Source organism: Oncorhynchus mykiss, chromosome 15, assembly GCF_057628025.1.
Source record: "Oncorhynchus mykiss isolate SJ-2025 chromosome 15, ASM5762802v1, whole genome shotgun sequence".
Classification (NCBI taxonomy): Eukaryota; Metazoa; Chordata; class Actinopteri; order Salmoniformes; family Salmonidae; genus Oncorhynchus; species Oncorhynchus mykiss.
The window spans coordinates 62501299-62512500 of NC_143036.1; the positions used below are offsets into that span (position 1 = coordinate 62501299).

Below are 11202 nucleotides of genomic sequence, written 5' to 3' on the forward strand. Positions count from 1 at the left end.
AGTGTGATTCTCTCTCTCTCTTCTCTGTGACTGCTGCTCTCTGCTGACCCTCGTCTCGTTCTCTTGGATGGCCCTCGGCAGTTCTGCCTTTATATTGAATGTGTTTGGACACGCATGCCAGATCTAATACCACTGTCTGTCTCTTTTGCAGTGAAACAACCATAGGAAGAACAAAAAGGAATCTACACCGACTGAAGACGTTGTAAGTGTCTGATTACATTGTTCCTTGAATCAACATATAACATTTCACAAATAGTTATACCCAACACAGGCGTAACTATTACTACAATAAGTACCCTTAGGTAAAAATACCAGGACAGCGAGAAAACCCAACAAAACACGAACACCTCTCACAAATACAGAAGAACAAGCCTGCACAAACAGAAGCGGGCTAAACGAACTTAAATAACACCACCCTAACAACCAAACAGTAAACAGGTGAAAACAATTAGACAAAACCAAATGAACACTGAACAAAGGATCGGTGGCAGCTAGTAGACCGGCGACGACGACCGCCGAGCGCCACCCGAACAAGAAGGGGAGCCACCTTCGGTAACATTCGTGACACCTACTCAATAAAGTAGAATTTTTAAAAAGCCTTTATATATTGTCGCATGCAATAATCTGTACTCTTAATAATCATAATTATTGTTCTTATTATTATATTTTGCCAACTCCACTGCAATTCCCTGATTTAGGAATACCACGTTTCTCGACCTTTTGCGTGAATCACAGGTTGATGTCAATGGGAGATTTATGCAAAATGTGGCTTATATGCTCTTACTGTATCTACATGCATTTAGCCTATAGCGCCTGAGCAGTACACACACAGTGAGATACTCCATGGGACATCTTATTGAATCATTTTAAAAGCAGCTGACGTACATACTGTCACTCAACCTACCGTATCAAGTTAGTGAATTGACCAGGGAACCAGAATCCAGAATGCCTGATGTCCTCTGGTCTCATTTGGGATGCAGACATTGTACTGCTGCCTGCTCTAATGAGATCTCTTGGTTGGAGAATCTAATATTCACCACTGAGGCTACAACATGGCCCCCAAGTCAGTGACTCTGAAGACTGTATGATAATCCAATGGAGTGGAGTCATCTGTGATCAAGAAGAACTAGCGAGGCAATAGAATAGAGCCACACTCCAGAGGAGAATGTTCTGTAAGGGATCTGTAGTGTGTGTCGAATTACCAATAGATGGCAGTGAAACATGATGACTTCTTCTCTCCACAAGTCCTGATTTAGGATCAGTTTTTCCTTTTAGATCACAATGAATATGATTACATGAACAGGGAAAGCTGATCCGAGATAAGCAGTCTTATTCTGAGTCGCTTGACACATACGGCCCTTCGTCTTTACAGTAGAGTATATATGTTTGGTCGTTTTTGCTTGTGGCTGGTGGCTGGTTTGGAAGGACAGGCAGCTACAGTACAGAGGTGAGTAATTAACACTGCCTCATTTGACATGATGGAGTACCCAGTGTGTGTGTGTGTCCCAATGCGTCTTCAAGGCTCTTTGCTGCTGTCTCCCCACCACCACCACCCTGATCCCCTTCTCCAGATCCCCCAGCCTCATCCTATTAGCTGGCATATTAACCACCACCCATGTTTTATGATCGGGACATAATCCCACCCTGTCATGGTGTTCTGTCATTATAGTAAGACAAGTCTCCTTGCTACCGTCCTTGTGTTTACTCTTTGCCAAGTTAGTCCCTCCTCTTCTCCACATAGCCTCCCCACCTTTGAGGCAGGGACAGGGGTGTACTGGCAACAATCACACCCCCTTAATCCATTTAGATCCAGGACATACGTAATCCGGCCAGTGTTTCCTGGCATTAAGTGCATATCCACACTTAACATGTTGTTGTGGGAAATGGGCCAGATCTGATGGGAGGACAGTAGCAGGTTTATAGGCTCTCTCACCACCAAGGTAGATCCTATCAGTGTGTCAGTGTCTCATAACACCTTCCATAGGCTTTGGGCTTTGGGGCAGTCGCCTGGCCCTGTTCCACAACACTGATCCTGGCGTGATTCTGACAATCTCACCCTCTATCTGGGGGAAGCCCTATGAGGGTTCCCATCACCTGCCTCTACTTGTGTTCTCCATTCATTAGTGTGGGAGACTGGGATTGCAGTGTTTAGAGAGCTTGCGCCCACATAGATTATGCTAAATGGTATCAGTATAAGATATTGTCACAATCACAGATTTGCAACAAAGCCATGAAATATTGGGTTTGAGCCAGGTGACGAGTTGAACCAGGGAACACTTGTTATGATTTAGTGTTTTCCTCTGATACTTGTTATTAACTTTACAGTTTACCGGCTCACTGAGAGTCATCAATCTGCTGGTGGATGTCATCTTGCTCTCAGCTCCCAGCTGCTTGGAGAGACTGACAACCATCTCATTCACTCAGTGCTCAGTCAGTCATATCTCCCAGGGAGAGAGAAGTGGGTGGGATGGAGATAAGTGCTGCAAGATGGAGCCCCTTCATTTAATGCAGAGCAGATAGACATGCAACAGAAAACATTCACGGTCACACAGATTGATACGAACAACGTTGAATTCACTCTTGAGCATCGTAGTACTGTTTTGGTGTGAATATAGCACAGGGATTGGAGACAATTATAAACTTGGTTGTTCGAGCCCTGAATGCTGGTTGACAGCTGTGGTATGTCAGACCATATACCACAGGTATGACAAAATATACATTTTTACTGCTCTTATTACGTTGGTAACCAGTTTATAATAGCAGTAAGGCACCTCAGCTGTTTGTGGTATGTGGCCAATATATAACGGCTAAGAACTGTATCCAGGTACTCTGCGTTGCATCGTGCTTTAGAACAGCTCAACAGATTGGTCATATACCACACTCCCCAGGGCCTTATTGCTTAATTATAAAGTTGACAGAAAAACGTTGGTTCACAGAGTGTTGTAATTGATATGAGGAGCGGTGAGGATGAGGTGTAAGAAGGTTTTATGGGGATTTTTTACAGGGTGGATCCATCTCCCTAGCTGTCTATAACCAGACTCACTACGTCCCCCTCCAGAGTGCATTAAGGTCTCTCAGAGTAGGCTTTCAGACCAGACCCATTTTAGACATAGTTCTCTCTCCCTCTTTGGCCAGGGTATTACAGCAACCAAAATGAGCTCCTCTTTCTCCGCAGACAAGGTTAGCATTCACCTGTGTTCCCTTGTCTAACGGGACAGGCTATGCTCCATGTTCCTCTTTTTATCTGGGACATTATAATATTTCATTTCCTCCCTAATTCGTTAAATCAGTCGCCGGGTCCCGCTTCTCAGATAGGGCCGGGGAGGCACCAAACGCAATTCACATCTCCTTCCTTCTCCTCGGTTTCTGCACCATGCAAAACTCTGGGATTGTTCTTTAATAACAGAGTGTGGATGTATCCAGGTTGCCATTGTGGGGCCGTAATTTAATACCTAATGTTGTCCCTTTGAGGAAATGACAGGGAAATTGAGGTCTCGCTTTGGAATGAGGTCTTGCGTGGATACTGTTTCCCTGAGAATAGGGCCTTTTTATCAAACAGAGTAGAACATTAGCAGTTTAGAGCATTAGCAGTTTAACTTTGGCAATTTGAGTTCTTCAGTCGTTCTTTATCTTGGTGTAGGTTGCCAAGTCAACCTCTCTCCCCAACCTTCATCCCAAGGAGCATTACGTTGCCTCAGCAAAATGGATGACTGAACGAAATGCAAATACAAAGCATGGTGAACGACGACACGTGTCAGCATTAAGCAGTGTCTAAATGATTCAAGGTCACGCAACGAGGTGGACGCACTGAGGTCAGTGACTGACGAGTGAGAAAGGCATGTATGGCATTAGCCCTGGTGGACCTTAGCCTAATCTGTCAGGGAGTTAGACCCAGAGCGCTGCTACCCTGCTTAATGAGAACCGACCAATCACATCTAATCACTACTAAAGCCTGCATCTCCACTGGCCTGGTCGGGGTGCACACAGGATTGTGGAACCACACGCGGTCTAATGGCGTAAGCCTTTTATTTCATAGCAGCAATGAAGGATCAGCCCGTTTAGCTTTTCTCATCACCTTCTTTCTTGCATCATCCTAAGTTTTCATCCCTTTATTTTATATTTCTATCCACCTTCGTTTGCTACAGCATGTTGAATGTACTGTTTTTTTACAGATACGTGTGCACTACACTGGGGGTTGGGCTGTGATGCTGTTGGCTGTGTGGCCTCTTCTTCTGGCTAGCAGACCGTGCTCAGTAACCAGTGAGCTGATGGGCATGTTTCTGTCAGCACAGCCTCTTGATCCTTATCCAGGGAGCAGTGAAACCACCCTCCGGTGAGGCTCAGGACAACGCTGATTGGGAAAAGCAACATCACTGTGTTCAAAATAGCTGCAGGGTTGTCACTTTCCAGAATGCTCCACTTCCCATGGCATTCGCCATGTCCTCTGTGAGCCAACGCGTCTCGGGCACATTGCGGTCACCATGCGGCTGGAGGAGGTTATGACAAATGCAGAGATGAATCCTGCGAATGTCCCGTGAGAAAAGTGTGTTCCTTGAGAATATTGTCTAAGCTGTCCAGGACATGTTTTTGACTCATTAGCCTTGTTACAGAGGAGTACAGTATATCCTTTACCAACCGAGGTCAGGTGACCACTGCATTGTAGGTATTTATGTACCCAAAGACCAATGGAACCATGTCAGATTCAGAGGCTGTGTTGTTTTGAGCAACTCCCTGAACCATCCAAAGTTTTCTGTGTCTGAAGCTGAACTTCTCACAGGGGAACCCAACACATCTCCAAGATGGATTCCTTTTCATGTGTTTGGTCTGGCCTTATTTAAGCCAGGGGCATTTCTTGATCTGCAGGCTTCTCTTTCCTCAGCGGGAGAGACTCACTTCAAAGGTGTGGCCAGTAAAATCAGGGCATCTTCATGCTCAACCGCAAGGTCTTCTGCTGAATGTTCTACTGTCAGTGGGATTCTCTAAACTTTCTGCCCTGGATGTCAGATATTGGAGAAACATTTTTTGATTCACCTGCAGCTATCGCGGTCACAGCATGTCTTCTCTCACATGTCTTGCTTATAGCTTTACTCTCTCAAGTCAAGTGGTAATGATAGACTCTGCCCTCTGCATTGACCTCCATTACTCAGTGTAGGTAAAGAGCTACCACCTTCACATGATACCTCCAAACCTTCAATCTCCTATGCAAAAACAGCAGGAGAGAGAAAGAGCCAGCAACAGAGACATAGAGAGGGAGAGGCAGAGAGAGCGAATGAGAGCTAGGGAGAGAGAGAGCAGTCCCTCGCATTAAGCAAATATTTTCAAGTACGGTGGCAGCGCTATGATGAGAAAAAAACGTCACTGAGGATCCTATCAGTGGGATCAGAGTGAGGATAGTATTAGTGGGATCAAAGTGAGAACTATGTAAAATATCTGGGGCAGGTTTCTTAAACTGTTCTGACATCAGCCAGCGGGGATTCATCCGGATGCCTCGTTGTGCCCAAAGCAGCTCCGTAGATCTACTAATACTAAGTAACATTTGGTTTGTTTAAAATGTTATAGATCACATTAGGAGGGAGGTTGAAATGGCTATATTTGTTGGGATGGGGAAATATGTGTGTGTGTGTGTGTGTGTGTGGCAGGGGGATATGCAGCCTTAGTCACTCTTTCCACACTTTTCAGGGAGTGTTATGGTGTTTTCTCCCCAGGATTAGTCCCACTGACTACAAGTAGGTCCACATTCACTACGGGGGAACAAACAGACTATGCAGCTCCACAACACTGTCAGACACACAATGTCTGTCTGGGACTTTCTTCTCTTCTCTTTCTTATCCCTCTCTTCCTGTGTGGAATAATGGCCTCCTCCGTTCATTATCTCCCTCCTCTCCAGGAAATCAATAGCGATGATAACAAGCTGAAGAGAGGTCCTCAGTCAAAACAGCCCATTGAGCCTAAATGTCACCGTTTGGAGTCCAAGATTGATTTATTCTGGCAAAATACTGGTTTCTATCTTGGAATTGCCTCCTTTCCTCATTCCCTCCCTCCTTTCTTTCATTCTAATCACGATTCAGGAGAGTGTGCTTTTACTTCTCTGTACTTTCAAAGTCTCGTCCAAAGTTCAAGTAAGCAAACATTTTACTTCCTCAATCTCAGCCCGCAGGGGGCTTTAAACGAGAACTCCTAATGGACGGCCTGATTTAAGCCACCACAGCGCAACTACTTTAGACTCATAACGACACGCGCTGATGGCTTGGTTAATTACGCTGAATTGTGTGTTTAGCAAACAATCTGTCTGGGAAATATTTAAACAGACTCAATCACAGTGATAATGCCTTTTCCACTTCAGACTTTGCAATCAGCAAAGAGCTCAGGGTCCAACTCTTGGATGGATCGACATGGCTACTCAGAACTTTCTGTAGGTGCTTTTAACGCTTCATGCTTTTAACCTCTGACACAGCTATGGGTTTTCAACGGTGTGACGGTGTGTTGCCAATTTCATATGCAACTCAATGCACACAATATACCTCCATAACTTAATCTCACTCTGCCTCCGTGAGAGCCTGCTAAGCTAATGGGGGTCCGTAGTGGTTTTAAGAGGTAGTCCTTTTAGTGTTTTTTTCCCACATCATTTGTATGTTTTATGTTTAATGTGCTTTCTTGGGCTCCTTTGGGATATAGCTCCATATCCATTCTCTCAGAATGAAGGTTGAATCTACTTTTGTGTTTTTAGGAACACATTATGCATTTGGGCGCTGTCAGTCACATGAATCTGTGGGAGAGTAAACTTATCTCCAGGCAGGGCCAGATGAATATACTGTAAGGGCTTACCGGGCCTGAAACTCCTGGGCCCAGGCCCGTGGTGGGGCCAAGAGGCAGCAAATTATTATCTATTTTTTAAATATATATTATTTTTTAAATATATACTGTATATATTATATGTAGTATATATTTAGTATTTTTTCACTGCAACCTCCAACCACAGAAAGACTTAGCCTGCTGCTGCCACTCTGCTAATCATCAGATGGGGGGATAGGAGGTAGGGGGCACCCTGGGTAATTGAGGGGCCCTGCCTTAATTGGGTAACTGATTAATAAAAAAAAAAACAGCTTCAATGCGCCTTGGCATAGATTCTACAAGTGGACCTAAACCATGCCAAGAAAATGCACCCCACACCATAAAACATACTTTGTATCCCTTGTTCACTCATGTGTTTCCTTTATTTTGGTAGTTACTGGTATGCCTACAGTTGGGAAGGCTGCTGTTTGGGCAGCATGCAAGCCATAGACATATCATCCATAGCAGGGTTTTATAACCTCTTACTGTGGCAATTTGCCTGCTAAACTCATGGGTACACTAGCAATGGCTGCCAGTCCTGACTTGAACGGGAAGTGCCATCTATGGATTATCTTTCTATGGTTGGTTGCGGCCTATGATTTCTTAATCCGGCGCTGTCCCCAGGCTATTGTGCACAGCTCATATAAGCCTGGGACATCAACGATTCAAAGTTGGCCTTAGTGGGAGTGACCATAGAATTATATGGCTGTGATTTTATAGAATAAAGTATTTACCATCATTAAATTTGAGCAAATCACACAACTGAGAGGCGTGGCTCTGTAAATGAGGTGCCCACCACGCATATAGGGGAGGATTAGGGGGAAGGTGTTGTGGGAGATGATTGGTTGGTAGATTAAGCCGATTAAGCCAATGCCTATGTACTGGGAGTTTCTCCCGGTCTTTCTGTATTGGCTAATGAAGGCAGAGTTTTCCGCCTTGGTATATCAGACTCTTTGCGCATTTGGGCGGAGGTGTCTGGGAACGAGATTAGTGGGAGAGTAACATTATGGCGACAGGTAGCCTAGTGGTTAAGAGTGTGGGCCAGTAACTGAAAGTTTGGGGACATACTGACTGGCAAGGTTCGTATCCCTTGCTTGCTAGCTAGCCAACTACGACTAACTTACAGTCACGTCAAAAAGTGCAGCCAGAATAACAACAAAGTAGCTGCATTTGCATTTGTTTAAGCTGCTTTCTAGTGACATTTATTTGGAGACATCCATAACAATGAGCTAATAAGTCACAATTTCACCTGGCATAGAAAATGTGCTCTTTCATCAGGACACTGTTGTTCACAGGAGCTAGCCAACAACACCGCTAACACAATCACTTCAAACTGACGCTGGAAAGACTGTAAACTAGCTGCACTTCATTTCGTTTCACCTGTTTTCTATTGATATTTCTGTGTATAAAGCCATAAAAATGATGCTGATTCATGATTTCGACTGGCTGAGAAAAGCTGCCTGCCTGTCTGTCTCATCCCAACTCCAAACAACTCATCCCAACTCATCCCAACTTCATCCCAACTCCAGACTCATTACTATGCGACAGCTGGAGATTGAATTTGAAGATTGAAACAATGTTGCAAATATAAGAGAGACAGACAGGAAGGTTTATACAAATCTCCGTGGTGAAAACAAAATGTTAGTCTAAAAGAAATGTGAAAATGTCTAGATGCTTTTTATAGTGGAGATCAAGTTTATAAATTGCCTGGCTGGGCTGATGAGACAGTGGATTGTGCAGTCAGATGGAACAGAGTAAATATACATTTTAATCTCATAGAGTTAGCGGAATAGATTTTGTGGAATAGACACCGGCTGGAATGCGGTTCTAACCAACCAGCCCGTTGTATACCTTCCGATAACTACCATCCAAATATAAATGGCAAATGCCAATGAAAAACCAGCACCACACCATCACACAATGTCTTGTTCACAGAGGAATAGGAGGAGTAGGTCTGCTGATTGTGAGTTGACTAGGTCCCTGCAGACTCTACAAACTGGGGGCTGCATCATTGCTCTGGTCTAGCTCCTGCTTCACAGAGGAAGAGGGAGAGAGATTTCTCAGCCCACGGACAGCAGAGCAGCCTGAAGCCAAAACACCCAGATGCTTATTTAATTCCGCGCTGGCTCACAGTGGGCTGTAAATTGAACATGGAAGCATAATTCTGGGTGTCTGTTTGTTGTGTTTAAACACTGGCGAGCCGTCTGCCGGCGTCGGTTCATCAGCCGCCCCCCCGACTTCCAGGTGGATCTCTGCCCCTCCCCACTGCAGAGGTGTGTGGAGCAGGAAAGGAACCCGAAACCAGCCCAGCACACTCGCTAAGGGGAAAGAGAGGGTAAACTGAAAAGATTGCATATTTTTCTGTTAATGAAAGGATTCAGGAACTGAAAAATGTTTCAGCTCTGAAGAAACAGTGTTCATTTTGCACTGATCTCTGAGTCAAAAACTATGAAAAACAGAAGTGATTTCTCAGGGGAATGTCCGATTGAGGCCTGTGCTCACAGCGAGGTGTTTTGTAGCCAGCCATTGTATCAGGGCACCCGGCCTCTCCTCCACACAAAGACACAACGGTGCCGTCCCCTTTCCTCTCCAATGAGTCACAATAGTGGTGGTCACGAGGATGTCGGACATGGCACAGTTACCAACCCAGTGGGTGCCAGATGTGAAGGAAACCACCGTCGGCTTGTAAGAGCTTGTCTTGGTTATTCATTTAAACATGCCTTTGCATGTTCGGGTGGAACCACTAATAATGAGTCAATGTTCACAATGCAGAGTTGATCGAGGCGTCTGTCACCTCACTCCTTGGAGCTGTCCTTCTTTCTTGGAATTGCCCCCACTCCATCTCCCCACTCCATGCCTTCGCAGAATGACCCAACAAGGATACACCCTTTGTCCATTGGGATCTTATTGACTGTGTACTGTAGGAGTGTAACCTGCATGCTTTTTTGGTAACTGGATAACACATGCTACTGCAACTAAACAGGTAGTGTAGTGCAAAATGGAGGTCATTGGCAACCCTTTCTGTCTTAGTACTTCACTATGCCCTTCCTCTTTATGTCGGACTTGTGCTCTCTGCTGTCAAACATAAAAAGTGGTGGCAGATTTGAGCCACCATTTGCTTGTAATTAGGATTATCCATAATCTCAGAGGGTGAGTGAAAGTCTGTTATAAACTTGGTGGTTGGAGTCCTGAATGCTGATTGGCTGAAAGCCATATACCACGGGTATGAAAAACAGGTACTTTTTACTGTTCTAATTACGTTGGGAATCAGTTTATAATAGCAATAAGGCACCTTGGGGGTTTGTGGTAAATGGCCAATATCCCACGGCTAAGGGCTGTATCCAGGCACCTTGCGTTGCGTCGTACATAAAGAACCCTTAGCCATGGTATATTGGCCATATACCACATCCCCCTCAGGCCTTATTGCTTAAATATACTCTGTTACATCCTGTATTGGTTTTATTTTTTATTTTCTACCTAGTTTATCACACTCTGCTCCTCGTTGATGTCATTCGCCCGTTCAGTCTGTATTAGGTGAGTGTTGAATGTCGATTAGCATTGCATAGAGAATAGGTTTGCAGTAGAGTTGCTAAGAAACCGCAGAGCTTCCCCAGAATGTGCTGTTATTTCTGATAACCACGTCACGGCTTTCACACCTCTGAGAATAAGTACAGCAGCCTAGACTTTAAAGACAAGGAGACCAAAGGAAGACAGAGTAGTTCTCCCAAGGATGGAAAATCATTCTGTCTCCAGTAGATCTGAGAATTTTGAAAGATGAGCATGCATTGTTGAGCTCTATCAGCTTTTGGGGTTGTTCTTTGATAAATCTCGCACAACAACACAGGCATAGGCATATAAGCCATTTTTAGTGTTCTAAAAATGTGTTGGGAGCTAGCATAACCCCCATGTCACCCTCTGCTCACTGAAGAGTGAGATGTAGCACATTGAAATGTCAGCTCCTCTTAGTGTCGTCAGTTTTGCTGAGGGCTGGGTATATGATTACCATACGGTTGGCGTTACCTCATCACCCTCCCCCCTGTGTATCTGCCTCTCTCCTCAGAGATACGGGGCAGAGGGACACAACACACACAGAGCACCACAGAATGTAGAGGAGAGTAGATCCGAGTCAGCCCGACTGTAATGGCTGACAGTCTGACACAACAATCAAGGCTGATGACAGTGAGCGGCCTGTGGAATTGGAATGGGTTGAAAAAATTTAGAGTGAGGTTTCATTATACATGGTTTAAATCGAATCAAATCAAATGTTATTTGTCACATACACATGGTTAGCAGATGTTAATGCGAGTGTAGCGAAATGCTTGTGCTTCTAGTTCCGACAATGCAGTAATAACCAACAAGTAATCTAACTAA

The 11202-nt window shown here is 44.7% G+C and overlaps 1 protein-coding gene across 5 annotated transcripts in view; it reads left to right on the forward strand.

Moving 5' to 3' along the window:
• LOC110490458 (synaptotagmin-1) overlaps positions 1-11202 on the forward strand; it is a 209706-nt gene that overhangs the window by 65619 nt on the left and 132885 nt on the right. For all 5 annotated transcript variants that reach the window (XM_036944841.2, XM_036944838.2, XM_090200710.1 and 2 more), the window contains exon 2: positions 152-202. The gene's annotated coding sequence lies outside the window, so the exon portion shown is untranslated. The remainder of the gene's footprint in view (positions 1-151; positions 203-11202) is intronic.